A 21,512-nucleotide genomic window follows, 5' to 3' on the forward strand; every position below is an offset into this window, starting at 1 on the left:
CCGACTTTATCTTTGATGCCAGCAAAAACTTTGTCCTGTCCCCATTCATAACAAGGTCAACTTTTTAGCGTATTTATCAAAGCCAGAGACTGCAAAACATTCGGCGCATTTGTTAAGACGAATGATATTAATACCATCAGGTTACGCCAGAAATTGTATGCCCTTACAATAGGTTGTCTCTGGAATAGCTTTTCTTTGGTGCAACATGGCGTATGAGCAACTTTGGTTCATTCAAGTCAAATAAGTGTTTACTCTAATATCCCGCGTAGAACAGAAGCAACTAACTGTTTTTATTAACACGCTTCTATTAGCTTGGCCTGTATGTAGCGCAATCTTTGAGCTTAATTTTCACCGGTTTCTAGAAGTCTGATTAATTTGAAACTTTGCATACGTATCAAGGACCGATGACAATGCATTAACATGATGGTGTGTTGACATAAGGTCAATTGGCCTTATTACCACTTTGAATGGCCATAAGTTTGATTGAAACTTTGCACACATATCAAGGCTCGATGAAAATGCCTTAATATGATGGTGTGTTGACATAAGGTCAACGGCCATAAGGTCAATTGGCCTTATTACCACTTTGAATGGCCATAAGTTTGATTGAAACTTTGCACACGTATCAAGGGTCGATGACAATGCATTAATGTGATGGTGTGGTGACATAAGGTCAAGTGCCATAAGGTCAATTGGCCTTATTACCACTTTGAATGGCCATAGGTTTGATCTGCCGACCCTTGGAAATTTCGGCGAAAGACCGCGTCCAGCCTCCCTGCGTCTTGGCCCTTTTCGGTGCCGTGGGGTTGGATTCATCCATGGACCGTGGCGTTTCGAGGTTTCATCACTCTCGACTAAAACTTTTAAAATTATTTGAACTAAAAAATTAAAAATAAATAATAGTTTAAAAAAACTAAAAAAAAACTAAAAAAACACGCTTTTATAGCAAACCGAACTAAAAAATAGAAAATAAATTTCAATTAAGAAGAGTTTATATAACAGTAGTAGAAGGTTAAACAATCGTTTATAGTTAATCACCTCAAAATAAAATTATAATAAAATTTAATTTATTAACAGAATAATTTAATTCAGAGTAAAAAGCGTGGGGTGCATTTGACTACATTTCATATCTTTCCTCTCAGATAGTTGCCAATAGAATGATTGTAACATTCAATATCAAGTACCCCACGCTTTTTACTGTGAATTAAATTATTCTGCTAATAACTTAAATTTTATTATAATTTTATTTTGAGGTGATTAACTATAAACGATTGTTTAACCTTCTACTACTGTTATATAAACTCTTTTTAATTGCAATTTATTTTCTTTTTTTTAGTTCGGTTTGCTATAAAAGCATGTTTTTTTAGTTTTTTTAACTATTATTTATTTTATACCTTTCATGAACATGAAATGGTTATTAACTTTGGTCCGATGTTTGTAACGTTGAGAAATATAGAAGATAGACTCACCATTAAGTATACCGAATTGATCAGGGCGACGAACTGAGTTGATATAGCCATGTCCGTCTGTCCGTCAGTCTGTCTGTTTGAACGCAAACTAGTCCCTCAAATTTTGAGATATCTCAATGAAATTTGGCACAAGGATGTATTTTTGTATTATATTAGACATTTGTCGGATCCGGTAGGATCGGACCACTATAACATATATCTCCCATACAACCGATCGTTCAGATAAGACGAGTTTGATCATTCCTGCCGCACTTTAGAAAGTATAAAAGTGAAACTCGGTGATATATATTTTAATATATCATAGAAGACTTTCTGAAAAAATCGCTTTGATCGGAGCTATATATACTTATATCCCATACAACCGATCATTCAGATAGAAAGATTTTTGGCAATTTCTCCCTTAATTTAGAAAGTATAAACGTGAAACTCGGTGATATATATTTCAATATATCATAGAAGACTTTCTGAAAAAATCACTTTGATCGGAGCTATATATAGTATATATCCCATACAACCGATCGTTCAGATAAGGGGGTTTTTTGCAATTTTTTATTTTATATTTATCTTAAAAATCGTTTAGGTATGTACATCTGTTCACTATATATTTCTTATCTTATACATCCGATTAGTTGGAGATTACGAACGGGATAAGATTATTGTTCAGCCCCATTCACGAAAGGTATGAAGTCTTGGGCACAGCCGAAGACAGCCCCGTCCTTACTTGTTTTTATTTAATTGCGTGCAATGAGAAATTCGCATAGCAGTTAATATATCCCTCAAATATCAGTTATTGGTGCCTGGTATATTTCGTTTATAATTCTTGTATAAGTTAATTAAAATGTGAGGTTACACGCCAGGTAAATGACGCAAGTAAGTAAGTATGAGTTACATGCTTCCGTTCAATCACGGGAACATATGATGATGGCTTAGGAAATGTGTTTTAGAAAGTATTTTCTTCTGATACACACAAATGAATATCACGTGAGCGACCTATGCCTCATAACTGATATCGAAAGTGACGGTAGTGAGAGGGCGAGTTGTTTTGCGATTTGTCTTAAAGCGAATGAAATCGTAAGTTTTTGTTCATAATACATTTAAGAATATACTTACAAAATTTGGTAAATGAATTAAATACTCCTATAAGACAATTTTCCAACTTACCTAAAAAGAAAAAAATAAAAACAAAAGAATATTAGTTCATGGGAGAAGTATTTTTTAATGTTTACGTTTCTAATATCTAAAGTAATTAAAAAATAATCGTTTGTAAAAACTTGAAAAAAGGCGTGAGTACCCAGTGAAGTTCAATGTATAAACGTACAGGTGTAAGTCTAAAAATCTAAAATTTTTAAATCAACTCGAAAATTTACCTCAAAAGAAGTAACTTCACCAGAAACAAATAATTTCGGGTTATTTGAGTAGAGCTTATTGGCTTGTTACCGGCGGGCTACAGTTTAGCTCTACAGGTTTAATTACTACCTTCGAATTGGTGCTAATCGGATGCAGAGCTGGCCAGTTGGTAGCCACTGTTGAGCCATGCAACCAACATGGTTGGCAAATCTGGCACAAGCTGGACGAAAAGAGATCGCAATCGGTCATACTGCTGAATCGCCTCTCTATTGCCACATTAGTGGCTATTCTAACAGGACACTGTCTTATCGGCGCCCATGGGGGTCATATGGGCCTGGAAACAAATGACTTCTGTCGCCGCTCCATTTGGCAAACGCGCTAGTTTAGCTTCATTGGTGTATGTTCTACAGAAGGGAAACAAGGGCTCCTTCGTGGGATCACAACAAGCGACAATGGCCTATGTGACACTGCGCTTGGGAAGCGGAGGCGGCCACTTTAACCTAACCTAATATAAGTCGGAACATGATGATGATTACGTGGCGGTTTTCGAAATTGTACCATCGCAATATGACAATAAATGTTCCTTTCTTTCGTTTCAGTTTCTCTTAGAAAAACATAATAATTGAATATTCAAGCTCATGAATTCTTAAATAATAAGTCGGAACAATTTGTATGTATTTAAACTAATCAACCAGAGGCGGGAATCTCCTAGGACTGTACTAGTTATGAATGGGTCCAAAAGGCAGCAAAGCGGAAAACTGCTATTTTGTAGGGCATCACAATGTTAAAACTGTTAGTTGAAACCACGGCGAGGGACAGAATTAGAACTAGTACCTTCTCTTAATGAGACAATTTTGTGCTTTTACAGAGCAGGTGCGATTCACTGCAGGAACATCGATAAATGAAAGCATATAACAAAGAGATTAGAAAAGCTAAAAGAAAGAGCTTCAGGAAATTTTGTGAGGGTATTTCGGAGGTTCCAGAGGCGGCAAGGCTCCACAAAGCCCTAGCCAAGGACCAAAGGGAGACATGACTATCAATTAAGCTCCCTGATGGAACCTACTCAAGGACTGAGGAAGAAAGAGCACGTGCCCTGCTTGCAGCTCATTTCTCGGACGCATCCTCGGATACCTCAACGGAGGAGGCTCGAGAAGGGAGACCAACATCCACAGATTGGAACCTCGCTAAAGAACTCTTCAACGATGGCACAGTTAAGTGGGCAGTAAAGTCTTTCCAGAGCTACAAGTCTCCGGGAGTGGATGGTATATATCCAGCCTTTCTGCAGCAGGGCGAGGAATTGATCCCACACCTGGTCAGGATTATGAGGGATAGCCTCGCACTGGCATACATCCCGACGGTGTGGAGAAGAGCAAAAGTGGTCTTTATACCTAAGGTGGCTAAAAAGGACTACTCCAGTCCTAAGTCCTTTAGGCCTATAAGCCTGACATCCTTTGCTCTCAAAGCAATGGAGAAGATTGTAGACCATGAGATTAGATCAAAGGCTCTCGTTAGAGTGCCACTGCATAAAGATCAGCATGCATACAGAACAGGCAGGTCGACAGAAACTGCACTGTATCAGCTGTCCACAGAAATCCAAAGTGCGCTCGAGTGCGGGGAGATAACTCTATGCGCATTTTTGGACATAGAGGGGGCTTTCGACAACACGACACACGAAAGTGTGAATCGGGTACTCGAGAGAAGAGAGATACAGCGTCCAATCCGTATGTGGATAAACGCCTTATTGCGCACGAGGATTGCCGAAACCGCAAGTGGGGACGGTACAGTAGAGATTAAAACAACGAAAGGATGTCCACAAGGGGGCGTCCTGTCACCCCTGCTGTGGAGCCTGGTAGTAGATGAACTTCTACAGAGGCTCTCAGACAACGGAATCCGATGTCAGGGGTACGCGGATGATATTGTTATCATTGTAAGGGGCAAATTTGAGAGCACCCTTTGCGACATAATGCAAAGGGCATTGAGGTTAACGAAAGAATGGTGTACTGAGGTAGGGCTAAGCATCAACCCTAACAAGACATCCATTGTGCCCTTTACCAGGAAAAGGAAACTGGAAGGGATTAGGCAAATCACAATGGATGGAGTACAGATGGAGTACACGTCTGAGGTGAAATACTTGGGAGTCACGTTTGACTCTAAGCTCTTATGGAAGAAACACGTCGACAACACCATATCAAAGGCTACAAGAGCAATAATGGTGTGCAGACGTATTGCAGGAAGATCCTGGAGATGCAGCCCAAAGATCCTAAGATGGATGTACACTATGATAGTGAGACCTATCATAGTGTACGGAGCAGTTGCGTGGGCATCAAGAATAACCATGGTGACCGTACAAAAATCGCTCACGAAGCTTCAACGCTTAGCGTGTGTCTGCATTACGGGAGCCATGCGAACATGCCGGCCGGCAGCAATAGAAGTGCTGCTTGAGTTAACGCCTCTACATATAATAATTGAGCAGGCAGCCAGGAGTACTTTAGTAAACATAGCTAAAGAGGGATGTGGAAGAGGCAAAGTGATACAGTCACGGAGCATGGCGAAGCTGCAGGAGCAGATTCCACTTATCCAACTTCCCAGAGATGATACGAGGAAGATAATTAAGTTTGAGAAGCGCTTCAAAATAGAGCTGGGGAACAAATGTACGTGGGACACCTCCAGGATTGAAGCGCTTCACCAGGAACACACTATCATATGGTACACCGATGGCTCGAAGACACCGGAGGGCATAGGAGCGGGGATCTTAGGGCCCCGAACCAAAATATCCCTACCACTCGGAAAATATCCGAGCATCTTCCAGGCCGAAGTTGTTGCCATAAGCCGGTGTGCAGAGATAAATTTACAGCGGGGATATACCAACGAGAAAATCGTTATACTCAGCGACAGTCAGGCTGCACTCAAGGCATTGGCTTCGGTTGAGATCAAATCATCAACAGTCCTTGAGTGCGTGGAGAGGTTAAACAATCTAGGAGTCAACAACACCATCCGTCTGGCATGGGTACCTGGACACAGAGGAGTGGATGGTAACGAGCGAGCCGACGAGCTTGCCAAGTTGGCAGCGGCCGGAAAGCCAATAGGACCCGAGCCTATGGTGCCAATAGGGTCACATACAATAAGGGAGGACTTTATACAAAAGGAGGCGTGCCTCAGAGAACAACACTGGCGCGAGAGTCCAGGACTTCGGCAGGCAAAGGCACTAATAGGAGGGTACAACTCGAAGCGATATAAGGCTATGATTAACCTCCCAAAAAGTAGCCTTAGGATTGTAACAGGTATACTCACAGGTCACTGTAGGCTAAATAGCCACATGCATAAATTGGGCATATCAGCTAGTAGCCTCTGTCGCTTCTGTGATGTCGAAGATGAGTCTGCAGAACACATCCTGAAGGAATGTGAGGCAGTCGCGAGACGAAGACTTAGAATCCTAGGATCATCCAAACTAGGAAATAGTCACATACACTCTCTGAAGCCGGGAAACATTCTGGATTTTCTCAGGGAACTCGGCTTGGATGAAGTGTTGTAAAGAGAATTGAGGGCACAATAGACCAATAGGTCGCAGTGCTTAACCTCACAACATCTATCTATCTATCTATCGATAAATGTTTGTTTAGAAAATCGATAATATATCGATAACAAGCCGTGACGATAACCATTAGCCTCTTTCTTGTCAATCACATCATTAGCGACATTGTTACAATACTGCTCTCTTCTTACCCTTCTTCATCTCTTTCGACTTCCTTATATTTACCTCTTCTTTTCCTTTGTCGTTTAATTTTCTTCTTCAAACCTACATCATCGATATATACTGACTACACTTACACCTGCACTTACGCTTGCATACAAATTTCCCCCATACCATGGGCTTGGATGTTTACACATTAAAAATATATACGAACAAGTAAGGAAGGTTAAGTCGGGTGTAACCGAACATTACATACTCAGTTGAGAGCTATGGTGACAACATAAGGGAAAATAACCATGTAACCATCCTGGAATGTGTTTGTACGACATGTGTATCAAATGAAAGGCATTAAAGTGTATTTTATGAGGGAGTGGGCCATAGTTCTATAGGTGGACGCCATTTAGGGATATCGCCATAAAGGTGGACCAGGGGTGACTCTAGAATGTGTTTGTACGATATGGGTATCAAATTAAAGGTATTAATGAGGGTTTTAAAAGGGAGTGTTGGTTGTTGTATAGGTGGTCGCCTTTTCGAGATATCGGCATAAAGGTGGACCAGGGGTGACTCTAGAATTTGTTTGTACGATATGAGCATCAAATAAAAGGTGTTAATTAGTATTTTAAAAGGGAGTGATCCTTAGTTCCATAGGTGGACGCCGTTTCGAGACATCGCCATAAAGGTGGACCAGGGGTGACCCTAGAATTTGTTTGTACGATATGGGTATCAAATTAAAGGGGTTAATGAGCATTTTAAAAGGGAGTGAGCCTTAGTTCTATAGGTGGACGCCTTTTCGAGATATCGCCATAAAGGTGGACCCGGGGTGACTCTAGAATGAGTTTGTACAATATGGGAATCAAACGAAAGGTGTTAATGAGTATTTTAAAAGGGCGTGGGGCTTAGTTCTATAGGTGCACGCCTTTTCAAGATATCGCCATAAGGGTGGACCATGGGTGAATCTAGAATATGTTTGTACGATATGAGTATCAAATAAAAGGTGTTAACGAGTATTTTAAAAGGGAGTGATCCTTAGTTGCATAGGTGGACGCCGTTTCGAGATATCGCCATAAAGGTGGACCAGTGGTGACCCTAGAATTTGTTTGTACGATATGGGTATCAAATTAAAGGTATTAATGAGTCTTTTAAAAGGGAGTGGTGGTAGTTGTATATGTGAAGGCGTTTTCCAGATATCGACCAAAATGTGGACCAGGGTGACCCAGAACATCATCTGTTGGATACCGCTAATTCATTTATATATAATACCACGAACAGTATTCCTGCAAAGATTTCAAGGGTTTTTTATTTCGCCCTGCAGAACTTTTTCAATTCATTCTACTTAATATGGTAGGTGTCACACCCATTTTACAAAGTTTTTTTCTAAAGTTATATTTTGCGTCAATGGACCAGTGCAATTACCATGTTTCATCCCTTTTTTCGTATTTGGTATAGAATTATGGCATTTTTTCGTTTTTGGTAATTTTCGATATCGAAAAAGTGGGCGTGGTCACAGCCGGATTTCGTCAATTTTTTATACCAATACAAAGTGAGTTCAGATAAGTACGTGAACTGTGTTTAGTAAAGATGTATCGATTTTTGCTCAAGTTATCGAGTTAATGGCCGAGCGGAAGGACAGACGGTCGACTGTGTATAAAAATTGGGCGTGGCTTCAGCCGATTTCGCCCTTTTTCGCAGAAATAAGTTATTGTCCCAGAATCTAAGCCCCTACCAAATTTCACAAGGATTGGTAAATTTTTGTTCTACTTATGGCATTAAAAGTATCCTAGACAAATTAAATGAAAAAGGGCGGAGCCACGCCCATTTTGAAATTTTCTTTTATTTTTGCATTTTGTTGCACCATATCATTAATGGAGTTGAATGTTGGCATAATTTACTTATATACTGTAAAGATATTAAATTTTTTGTTAAAATTTTACTTAAAAAAATTTTTTTTAAAGTGGGCGTGGTCGATTTTGCTAATTTTTATTAAGCATACATATGGTAATAGGAGTAACGTTCCTGCCAAATTTCATCATGATATCTTCAACGACTGCCAAATTACAGCTTGCAAAATTTTAAATTACCGTCTTTTAAAAGTGGGCGGTTCCACGCCCATTGTCCAAAATTTTACTAATTTTCTATTCAGCGTCATCAGTTCACCTCACCTACCAAGTTTGATCGCTTTATCCGTCTTTGGTAATGAATTATCGCACTTTTTCGGTTTTTCGAAATTTTCGATAACGAAAAAGGAGGGGTGGTTATAGTCCGATATTGTTCATTTTAAATAGCGATCTGAGATGAGTGCTCAGGAACCTAAATACCAAATTTCATCAAGATACCTCAAAATTTACTCAAGTTATCGTGTTAACGGACAGACGGACGGACGGACGGACATGGCTCAATCAAATTTTTTTTCGATCCTGATGATTTTGATATATGGAAGTCTATATCTATCTCGATTCCTTTATACCTGTACAACCAACCGTTATCCAATCAAAGTTAATATACTCTGTGAGCTCTGCTCAACTGAGTATAAAAACTGTCGGGTTTTCTAAAATTCTTGAATAAATTATTTCGCTACGAATTGAGTTTTTATCGTTCTCAAGCCTGCCTTAACCCTTATACTCAAAACAAATATTTCAAACTTTCAAATTCCTATACAAAATACTTCGCTTTTTAGCATTCCTTAAAACTTCTGATAAAAATAATTTTTTAACAAAAAATGTCAAATTTTTCTATAAATTTTAAGCCCAAGAGCTTTAAGCTTTAAATTCATGAATGAGCTAAAATTTAAAATCGTTGACTGTTTTGTTATAATTACTGCAGTGAAGTATTTACGCAAACCCCACTATCTGACTGTAGTCATCAACATCGATTTGTAGATATGTTTACAGTCGCACGAATTTTTAATATTATGAAAAGGTGCAATATGGAGGCATAATTTTGCTTACTAAAGGTATTGTAGCCTATCGTGGCACACGTCATGCCGCTGGTTAATGGCAGAGTTCAGTTGTTTTTGCTTATTCATTGCTGGATTGTTGTGATGACAACCAAACGTTGCGACTGTTGGCAACAACAGCGGCGCACAGTGTTTCGTGTAGAACAAGCTAGCTGGACAAAATTATTTTATGAGATTTCCCGTTTCATATGCAGTCATTTATTACAACTACGTCATTTTTTTCAGCCATATGTTCTTTTTTTTTTATTTTTCCCAAAATTTTACTTCATATGCATACATTTGCTTATTTCATATACAGTTACTCATGTGAATAAGTGACATAGATCCAAAAAAACTTAAAGGACTTAAGAATATTACTTTATTGTACTTAAATTGAATGGACTACAAATCTCAATACTCTAAAAAATTCTAAAAATTCGGAAAAAAAATTAAAATTTTTTATGAGAATTCGCCGAATTTTTCAAACATTTTTATACTCAGTTGAGCAGAGCTCACAGAGTATATTAAGTTTGATTGGATAACGGTTGGTTGTACATATATAAAGGAATCGAGATAGATATAGACTTCCATATATCAAAATAATCAGGATCGAAAAAAAATTTGATTGAGCCATGTCCGTCCGTCCGTCCGTCCGTCCGTCCGTCCGTTAACACGATAACTTGAGTAAATTTTGAGCTATCTTGATGAAATTTGGTATGTAGATTCCTGGGCACTCATCTCAGATCGCTATTTAAAATGAACGATATCGGACTATAACCACGCCCACTTTTTCGATATCGAAAATTTCGAAAAACCGAAAAAATGCGATAATTCATTGCCAAAGGCAATTAAAGCGATGAAACTTGGCAGATGGGTTGACGTTATGACGCAGAATAGAAAATTAGTAAGATTTTGGACAATGGGCGTGGCACCGCCCACTTTTACAAGAAGGTAATTTAAAAGTTTTGCAAGCTGTAATTTGGCAGTCGTTGAAGATATCATGATGAAATTTGGCAGGAACGCTGCTACTATTACTATATATGTGCTAAATAAAAATTAGCAAAATTGGATGAAGAACACGCCCACTTTTTAAAAAAAAAATTTTTTTAATTCAAATTTTAACAAAAAATTTAATATCTTTACTGTATATAAGTAAATTAAGTCAAAATTCAACTCCTGTAATGATATGATGCAACAAAATATAAAAATAAAAGAAAATTTCAAAATGGGCGTGGCTCCGCCCATTTTCATTTAGTTTGTCTAGAATACTTTTAATGCCATAAGTCGAACAAAAATTTACCAATCCTTCTCAAATTTGGTAGGTACATAGATTCTATGACGGTAACTGTTCTCTGTGAAAATGGCCGAAATCGGTGGAAGCCACGCCCAGTTTTTATACACAGTCCACCGTCTGTCCTTCCGCTCGGCTGTTAACACAATAACTTGAGCAAAAACCGATATATCTTTACTAAACTTAGCCCACCTACTTATCTGAACTCACTTTATCTCGGTATAAAAAATAGCCGAAATCCGACCATAACCACGCCCACTTTATCGATATCGAAAATTACGAAAAATGAAAAAAATGCCATAATTCTATACCAAATACGAAAAAAGGGATGAAAGATGGTAACTGGATTGGTTTATTGACGCAAAATATAACTCTGGAAAAAATTTTGTAAAATGGGTGTGACACCTACCATATTAAGTAGAAGAAAATGAAAAAGTTCTACAAGGCAAAATCAACAGCCCTTGGAATCTTGGCAGGAATACTGTTAGTGGTATTGCATATATAAATAAATTAGCAGTACCCGACAGATGATTTTCTGGATCACCTGGTCCACATTTTGGTCGATATCGCGAGAACACCTTCACATATACATCTAAGGGCCACTCGCTTTTAAAACCGTCATTAATACCTTTAATTTGATATCCATATCGTACAAACACATTCTAGAGTCACCCCTGGCCCACCCTAATGGCGATATCTCGAAAAGGCGTCCACCTATAGACCTAATGCCCACTCCCTCTTAAAATGCTCAGTAACACCTTTCGTTTGATACCCATATCGTACAAACATTCTAGAGTCACCTCTGGCCCACCCTAATGGCGATATCTCGAAAAGGCGTCCACCTATAGACCTAATGTCCACTCCCTCTTAAAATGCTCAGTAACACCTTTCGTTTGATACCCATATCGTACAAACATTCTAGAGTCACCCCTGGCCCACCCTATTGGCGATGTCTCGAAAAGGCCACCTATAGACCTAATGCCCACTCCCTCTTAAAATGCTCAGTAACACATTTCGTTTGATACCCATATCGTACAAACATTCTAGAGTCCCCCTGGCCCATCCTAATGGCGATATCTCGAAAAGGCGTCCACCTATAGACCTAATGCCCACTCCCTCTTAAAATGCTCAGTCACACCTTTCGTTTGATACCCATATCGTACAAACATTCTAGAGTCACCCTTGGTCCACCTTTATGGCGATATCTCGAAAAGGCGTCCACATATAGAACTAAGGATTACTCCCTTTTAAAATACTCATTACCACCTTTCATTTGATACCCATATCGTACAAACACATTCTAGAGTCACCCCTGGCCCACCCTAATGGCGATATCTCGAAAAGGCGTCCACTTATAGACCTAATGCCCACTCCCTATTAAAATGCTCAGTAACACATTTCGTTTGATACCCATATCGTACAAACATTCTAGAGTCCCCCTGGCCCACCCTAATGGCGATATCTCGAAAAGGCGTCCACCTATAGACCTAATGCCCACTCCCTCTTAAAATGCTCAGTCACACCTTTCGTTTGATACCCATATCGTACAAACATTCTAGAGTCACCCTTGGTCCACCTTTATGGCGATATCTCGAAAAGGCGTCCACCTATAGACCTAATGCCCACTCCCTCTTAAAATGCTCAGTAACACCTTTCGTTTGATACCCATATCGCACAAACATTATAGAGTCACCCCTGGCCCACACTAATGGAAATATCTCGAAAAGACGTCCACCTATAGACCTAATGCCCACTCCCTCTTAAAATGCTCAGTAACACCTTTCGTTTGATACCCATATCGTACAAACACATTCTAGAGTCACCCCTGGCCCACCCTAATGACGATATCTCGAAAAGGCGTCCACTTATAGACCTAATGCCCACTCCCTCTTAAAATGCTCAGTAACACCTTTCGTTTGATACCCATATCGTACAAACATTCTAGAGTCACCCTTGGTCCACCTTTATGGCGATATATCGAAAAGGCGTCCACCTATAGAACTAAGGATTACTCCCTTTTAAGATACTCATTACCATCTTTCATTTGATACCCATATCATACAAACACATTCTAGAGTCACCCCTGGCCCACCCTAATGGCGACATTTCGAAAAGGCGTCCACCTATAGACCTATTGCCCACTCCCTCTTAAAATGCTCAGTAACACTTTTCGTTTTATACCCATATCGTACAAACATTCTAGAGTCACCCCTGGCCCACCCTAATGGCAATATCTCGAAAAGGCGTCCACCTATAGACCTAATGCCCACTCCCTCTTAAAATGCTCAGTAACACCTTTCATTTGATTCCCATATCGTACAAACACATTCTAGAGACACCCCTGGTCCACCTTTATGGCGATATCTCGAAACGGCGGCCACCTATGGACTAAGGATCACTCCTTTTCAAAATACTCATTAACAGCTTTCCTTTGATACCCATATCGTACAAACATATTCTAGAGTCACCCCTGGTCCACCTTTATGGCGATTTCTCGAAAAGGCGTTCACCTATAGAACTAAAGCCCATTCCCTTTTAAAATACTCATTACCACCTTTCATTTGATACCCATATCGTACAAACACATTCTAGAGTCACCCCTGGTCCACCTTAATGGCGATATCTCGAAAGGGCGTCCACCGATAGACCTAAGGCCCACTCCCTCTTAAAATGCTCAGTAACACCTTTCATTTGATACCCATATCGTACAAACAAATTCTAGAGTCAGCCCTGGTCCACCTTTATGGCGATATTCCTAAATGGCGTCCATCCATAGAACTATGGCCTACTCTCTCTTAAAATACTCTTTAATACCTTCCATTTGATACACATGTCATACAACCACATTCCAAGGTTACCCTAGGTTCATTTTCCTACATGGTGATTTTCCTTATTTTGTCTCCATAGCTCTCAACTGAGTATGTAATGTTCGGTTACACCCGAACTTAGCCTTCCTTACTTGTTTAAATATAATTTAGTTTTTGATATAGATCGTGACAAATTTTCTTATAGGAAATTAGTTAAAATAAATTTGCGAAAGCAAAAATTGTAAGAATTGTCCAAAAAGGGGTGTCTACTTATTTATGTGAGTGACTGTATATATGTACATACATATTTTGTATTTATTTGAGTATTTATCCTGGCACTACAATTTTTACAAAATTATTTTATAGTACCAGTCAGGAATGTAAAAGTGAATTACAATAATAATAATAACAATGTAAATAATTAAATTAATTATGTGAAAATTACTTATTAAAAAAACGCTTAAAGTATCATACAAAGTAGAAAAGACAATAGATTTAAATTAAATAAAACCTGATCCAACAAAAAGTTATAGGGTAGGTTATCTTTTATAATTATGTTATTATTCGCTATCATCACTTTCATTCGATGAATCACTTGTGGAATAGTCATGAGCATCAGCAACACTACTGTGAAAGCTTGAAACAACTGGGGTATTTATTGACTCCTCAACATTATCGGGGGACAGTAAACTTAAGACTTCTGAAGTCAGACTTTTAAATTTTTTCTTAGGTATCTCCCTAAAACTGTCAACTAAAGGATCCGATGTTATAAGCAACATATTCATAAGATCTCTATTCGTGGCTTCACGCGACTGCTTTTGTGTGTTATCATCCCTGAATCGTCTCAAATCTTTGTTACGGGCTTCCTGTGCTTCCTCAGAAAGTTGACCAATAGGTATACGGACATACGCGTTGATACTTCTGCCGCATTAAGTAACTCACCAGGACTTCTAGATTGCAAGAGGTCATCAAGTCGACGCCGCTTGGGGTTTTCTCTGCAGCTAACATAGTCCTTCTTTCGTCTTCCGTGGCCGGGGTTACCTGAAGAAGTGATTGGTTGGTCTGATGGCAACTTTGAATCCACCGTTATTGTAAATGTGAAGTCTGGACCCGAAAGCCACTCTGAGTTTTTAATCAAAAATCGCTCCTTATGTCTTCCAGAGGTGTTCCACTTTTGATCCAGCTTCGACGAATATGCCGATATTTGTAAGCTTAAACTTTTTATCGAATACTCGGCTGCTTCGCTTAAATCGTACTTAAGTACAACAAAACTCAATAATTCTTTATATCTGGTTTCCTTAGAATGTTGAACCCAAATGTCAAAAAACTCCTTTCTTGGTACGGTTATAACTAAACTGCTTTGTGTTGTTGATTTTCCGACAGGGTGAATAGTTGATGATTGTTGTGCTGCCATCTTAAGTGTCGTTGATCGTTCTGATTTGTTATCAGTTGTGCAGTATTTATATTACATTCAGGTATTGGCGTAGGTGCTACCAAATGTGGTTGTTTTGTGTAGCGTTCCTGTGTGGTTATACCTGCATTATGATTGCTTTGTATGTACCTGTTTTTATGCCTTGGTGACTGGTGCGGTAGGTTGTGGCAGGTTGAAGTCAGTGATCTTCGCCTTTTTGCTTTTGGTGTGCTCTTGTTGACCTTGCTCGTTTATTTATGTGTGTTTTATGGCTACGTGTTTGTTCCCTGTACCTGGGAATTGGTTTTGCCGTTTGTAGATCAGCTTTAAAGGTTCAAATATCTCGTAGGAGCTGGTACGTACATACATCCTATTTTATATGTAGAGATAACTAAATCTACAAAAAAAAAATTTAAATAGACGTGCAAAGAATTCGCAATGGTTTTTTCTTTCGACTATTAGAGAATACTTGCGACTATAACATATGTAAAATTTAGCCCGGATGTCCGCGGATGTATGTAACTTTTTTGTCCCTAAATTTAAAAATATAGAGAAACAAGTAAGGAAGGCTAAGTTCGGGTGTAACCGAACATTACATACTCAGTTGAGAGCTATGGAGACAAAATAAGGAAAATCACCATGTAGGAAAATGAACCTAGGGTAACCTTGGAATGTGGTTGTATGACATGTGTATCAAATGGAAGGTATTAAAGAGTATTTTAAGAGAGAGTAGGCCATAGTTCTATGGATGGACGCCATTTAGGAATATCGCCATAAAGGTGGACCAGGGCTGACTCTAGAATTTGTTTGTACGATATGGGTATCAAATGAAAGGTGTTACTGAGCATTTTAAGAGGGAGTGGGCCTTAGGTCTATCGGTGGACGCCCTTTCGAGATATCGCCATTAAGGTGGACCAGGGGTGACTCTAGAATGTGTTTGTACGATATGGGTATCAAATGAAAGGTGGTAATGAGTATTTTAAAAGGGAATGGGCTTTAGTTCTATAGGTGAACGCCTTTTCGAGAAATCGCCATAAAGGTGGACCAGGGGTGACTCTAGAATATGTTTGTACGATATGGGTATCAAAGGAAAGCTGTTAATGAGTATTTTGAAAAGGAGTGATCCTTAGTCCATAGGTGGCCGCCGTTTCGAGATATCGCCATAAAGGTGGACCAGGGGTGTCTCTAGAATGTGTTTGTACGATATGGGAATCAAATGAAAGGTGTTACTGAGCATTTTAAGAGGGAGTGGGCATTAGGTCTATAGGTGGACGCCTTTTCGAGATATTGCCATTAGGGTGGGCCAGGGGTGACTCTAGAATGTTTGTACGATATGGGTATAAAACGAAAAGTGTTACTGAGCATTTTAAGAGGGAGTGGGCAATAGGTCTATAGGTGGACGCCTTTTCGAAATGTCGCCATTAGGGTGGGCCAGGGGTGACTCTAGAATGTGTTTGTATGATATGGGTATCAAATGAAAGATGGTAATGAGTATCTTAAAAGGGAGTAATCCTTAGTTCTATAGGTGGACGCCTTTTCGATATATCGCCATAAAGGTGGACCAAGGGTGACTCTAGAATGTTTGTACGATATGGGTATCAAACGAAAGGTGTTACTGAGCATTTTAAGAGGGAGTGGGCATTAGGTCTATAAGTGGACGCCTTTTCGAGATATCGTCATTAGGGTGGGCCAGGGGTGACTCTAGAATGTGTTTGTACGATATGGGTATCAAACGAAAGGTGTTACTGAGCATTTTAAGAGGGAGTGGGCATTAGGTCTATAGGTGGACGTCTTTTCGAGATATCGCCATTAGTGTGGGCCAGGGGTGACTCTATAATGTTTGTGCGATATGGGTATCAAACGAAAGGTGTTACTGAGCATTTTAAGAGGGAGTGGGCATTAGGTCTATAGGTGGACGCCTTTTCGAGATATCGCCATTAGGGTGGGCCAGGGGTGACTCTAGAATGTGTTGTACGATATGGGTATCAAATGAAAGGTGGTAATGAGTATTTTAAAAGGGAGTAATCCTTAGTTCTATATGTGGACGCCTTTTCGAGATATCGCCATAAAGGTGGACCAAGGGTGACTCTAGAATGTTTGTACGATATGGGTATCAAACGAAAGGTGTTACTGAGCATTTTAAGAGGGAGTGGGCATTAGGTCTATAGGTGGACGCCTTTTCGAGATATCGCCATAAAGGTGGACCAAGGGTGACTCTAGAATGTTTGTACGATATGGGTATCAAACGAAAGGTGTGACTGAGCATTTTAAGAGGGAGTGGGCATTAGGTCTATAGGTGGACGCCTTTTCGAGATATCGCCATTAGGGTGGGCCAGGGGGACTCTAGAATGTTTGTACGATATGGGTATCAAACGAAATGTGTTACTGAGCATTTTAAGAGGGAGTGGGCATTAGGTCTATAGGTGGCCTTTTCGAGACATCGCCAATAGGGTGGGCCAGGGGTGACTCTAGAATGTTTGTACGATATGGGTATCAAACGAAAGGTGTTACTGAGCATTTTAAGAGGGAGTGGACATTAGGTCTATAGGTGGACGCCTTTTCGAGATATCGCCATTAGGGTGGGCCAGAGGTGACTCTAGAATGTTTGTACGATATGGGTATCAAACGAAAGGTGTTACTGAGCATTTTAAGAGGGAGTGGGCATTAGGTCTATAGGTGGACGCCTTTTCGAGATATCGCCATTAGGGTGGGCCAGGGGTGACTCTAGAATGTGTTTGTACGATATGGATATCAAATTAAAGGTATTAATGACGGTTTTAAAAGCGAGTGGCCCTTAGATGTATATGTGAAGGTGTTCTCGCGATATCGACCAAAATGTGGACCAGGTGATCCAGAAAATCATCTGTCGGGTACTGCTAATTTATTTATATATGCAATACCACTAAAAGTATTCCTGCCAAGATTCCAAGGGCTGTTGATTTTGCCTTGTAGAACTTTTTCATTTTCTTCTACTTAATATGGTAGGTGTCACACCCATTTTACAAAATTTTTTCAAAAGTTATATTTTGCGTCAATAAACCAATCCAGTTACCATGTTTCATCCCTTTTTTCGTATTTGGTATAGAATTATGGCATTTTTTTCATTTTTCGTAATTTTCGATATCGATAAAGTGGGCGTGGTTATGGTCGGATTTCGGCTATTTTTAATACCGAGATAAAGTGAGTTCAGATAAGTAGGTGGGCTAAGTTTAGTAAAGATATATCGGTTTTTGCTCAAGTTATTGTGTTAACAGCCGAGCGGAAGGACAGGCGGTGGACTGTGTATAAAAACTGGGCGTGGCTTCCACCGATTTCGGCCATTTTCACAGAGAACAGTTACCGTCATAGAATCTATGTACCTACCAAATTTGAGAAGGATTGGTAAATTTTTGTTCGACTTATGGCATTAAAAGTATTCTAGACAAACTAAATGAAAATGGGCGGAGCCACGCCCATTTTGAAATTTTCTTTTATTTTTATATTTTGTTGCATCATATCATTACAGGAGTTGAATTTTGACTTAATTTACTTATATACAGTAAAGATATTAAATTTTTTGTTAAAATTTGAATTAAAAAAATTTTTTTTTTAAAAAGTGGGCGTGTTCTTCATCCAATTTTGCTAATTTTTATTTAGCACATATATAGTAATAGTAGCAGCGTTCCTGCCAAATTTCATCATGATATCTTCAACGACTGCCAAATTACAGCTTGCAAAACTTTTAAATTACCTTCTTGTAAAAGTGGGCGGTGCCACGCCCATTGTCCAAAATCTTACTAATTTTCTATTCTGCGTCATAACGTCAACCCATCTGCCAAGTTTCATCGCTTTAATTGCCTTTGGCAATGAATTATCGCATTTTTTCGGTTTTTCGAAATTTTCGATATCGAAAAAGTGGGCGTGGTTATAGTCCGATATCGTTCATTTTAAATAGCGATCTGAGATGAGTGCCCAGGAATCTACATACCAAATTTCATCAAGATAGCTCAAAATTTACTCAAGTTATCGTGTTAACGGACGGACGGACGGACGGACGGACGGACGGACGGACGGACATGGCTCAATCAAATTTTTTTTCGATCCTGATTATTTTGATATATGGAAGTCTATATCTATCTCGATTCCTTTATATATGTACAACCAACCGTTATCCAATCAAACTTAATATACTCTGTGAGCTCTGCTCAACTGAGTATAAAAATACCTTTTCTTCTTATAAACGGAATGTTAAATATATTGAAAATACTCTAATTGCGAAAGAATTACTATTAAAAAATTTTACTTACCTTCGAGCTTAGAATCCATCAAAAAAATTATATAAAAGTGTTCACTTAAAAGAAATATGAAGCTTAATATTCAACAAGAATTTTGCAAATTAATCAATGCATTTTACGGGTACTCCTGCCTTTTACCTCAATTACTCAATATATATGAGCAAAAATATCAAAAAAAAGCAAAAATCCCGTTATTTTGTTTGTTTTCTTTCATTTCTCATTACACTTTTCTTGGAATAAGAACTTTGTTTTTGTCCAGCTAGCTTGTTCTACACGAAACACTGTGCGGCGGCACATAATTTGTGACCCACTTTTAAAGCATAGTCTGTCGAAAATAGTCAAGTTAATGACAAAAACAAAAATAAGAAGACAAATCACGCTAAGGCAAGACGGAAGTGTGCATAGCTAAAAGGAAAGCGCTGGTGTTGTAGTGGCAGAAAGTGAAAATAAGTAAACGACGAAAATAAATATTAAATGCACGTCAGGGTGATCTTTTTTTCAAGTACATTTGGCTATCATCAAATCTGTAGGAGTACCTAATTATGCATTCACTAAAAGCTCTGTCATTGAGCTTCTTGTAAAAGATATGGTTAATTGCATGTGCTTCAGTCTGGATTATTTGCTCCAGAACTGGATTAAGTCAGATGCCGAGGAGCGTTCCAAACGAATGATGAAGTTTTACAGAAGGAATCCGCATAAGCTAGAGAGAATATGATTAAATGCCCTAATGAAGCTTCGGAAAGTTGTCAAAAAAGATGGATAAAGTCAGTAAGCCGTTACTGTAGTGAGATACATTTTAGCAAATGCCATCAGAGGAATTCGGCGTCCGCCGTGGTGTGATTTTTTCTTTAAATGTCTAGGTGGCCTGAACTAAGGCGAAGATTTCAAGTTTCTAGCTCAATGGGAAGTAGGTATTATATTAAAATAGGACTCCAAGCTATATTCAAAGTTTCAAGTCTTTAGCTTTGTATCAAAATTTGCGCACAAACATGAGACCAACCTTATATAAAAGAAATAAAAATGAACATAGATCAAGAGAGTTATCCAAGAAGGCTGGTAGAGTATTGGCAGATGGATAAGTAGAACCTGAAGCGAGGTAGGCTATCCAACAACTCTACAGAAGAGGTCGCAACCCCGTGGGAACATTTGAGGCAATAACGACCAGTGTCAACAAATCAGCTATTTCTTTGAAATGGTACTCAGTCCGAAAAAACAAGACCTGTACTAAGAAATAATAAAAAGTGCTATTGTTTTCAAATTTACGTTTGTGAGTATACGGAGATATGGTTTCAACAACTAGAAAACTTGATTGGGGACACACAACTTATTTGTAGAGATATATTAACCCTCTTCTCGGAAATAGAAGAGCCGTCGTTGAGGAACTACACTGATACACTCAAGAGAGAAAAACAATACAGGACAGCGGAAAAATAGGTGTAGAGATGCTGGCAACAACTGTGGAGAAGTACCGCAGGAAAGTGGAACCGGGAACTAATTCCTGAACTTAACACATGGTTCAAGCGAGCACAAAGCGAGGTCGCCTTCTTCCATAAATACCTCCAAAGAGTCGGGAAAGTTGAAAACCAGAACTGCATGTACTGCGTTAATACAACCGATATGCGCCGCATCTTCAAATCCAAATATTTCCCTCCACAATAAAGGAGAAACATTTGGCGAATAGGTCGCCAAGTCGAAGGGACAGCCTATATATGAGACATATATTTCTCAGTAAACGAGTAGATGGCCGCCTAGTCTATTAGGTGGGGTTTCCATGTGTTGCCCTGCAAAGGATGCAGGGAATCCTACTCTCGAAGAATCTCGCAGTAAGGCCTAAAGGATCCCGGTCAGTGAATAAAAAATATCCTCCTTTCACGAAACTTAAACAAATAAGTCAACGTAATACAAAAACCAACCTAAAGCTCATTCCCCGTTGATTAAAACTGTTTCTGAGTTGATAACTTTCATCCGTCTGTGAAAAATATACTCCTTGCTTGCTTGGACTTTTTTCAAAGAGATTACTTAAGTACAGTCCTTACATATCAGCCTCCCTTTTCAAACCATCAAATTTTATATCAATCCTTAAACAAGCCTATGAATAATGAAATCGAGTGCAAGCGATGCAGAATCTCATAAGCGTTCTGTCCTTTATAACCACTGATTTCGGTGCTGCCTGGGTATGGTCCAACAAGGACTTGGTACACGATAGGAGGACACTTTTATTACGGGTGATAGAGACATTTTCTAAACTAAGCCATCTGCATGTCCATAGACTTCCATCAGGTGAAGAAAG

General features: G+C 39.1%; 1 protein-coding gene across 12 annotated transcripts in view; it reads right to left on the minus strand.

The window, feature by feature from the left end:
• The window catches only part of MYPT-75D (Myosin phosphatase targeting subunit 75D), a 531,155-nt gene that overhangs the window by 132,437 nt on the left and 377,206 nt on the right, over positions 1 to 21,512 (minus strand). Inside the window, exon 3 of one of the 12 annotated variants that reach the window (XM_067787390.1) lies at positions 2,580 to 2,630. The exons of the other annotated variants lie outside the window; for them this stretch is intronic. The gene's annotated coding sequence lies outside the window, so the exon portion shown is untranslated. The remainder of the gene's footprint in view (positions 1 to 2,579; positions 2,631 to 21,512) is intronic. 12 annotated transcript variants of the gene reach the window in all.

The sequence above is a fragment of the Eurosta solidaginis genome, chromosome 5, assembly GCF_040869045.1.
Source record: "Eurosta solidaginis isolate ZX-2024a chromosome 5, ASM4086904v1, whole genome shotgun sequence".
Classification (NCBI taxonomy): Eukaryota; Metazoa; Arthropoda; class Insecta; order Diptera; family Tephritidae; genus Eurosta; species Eurosta solidaginis.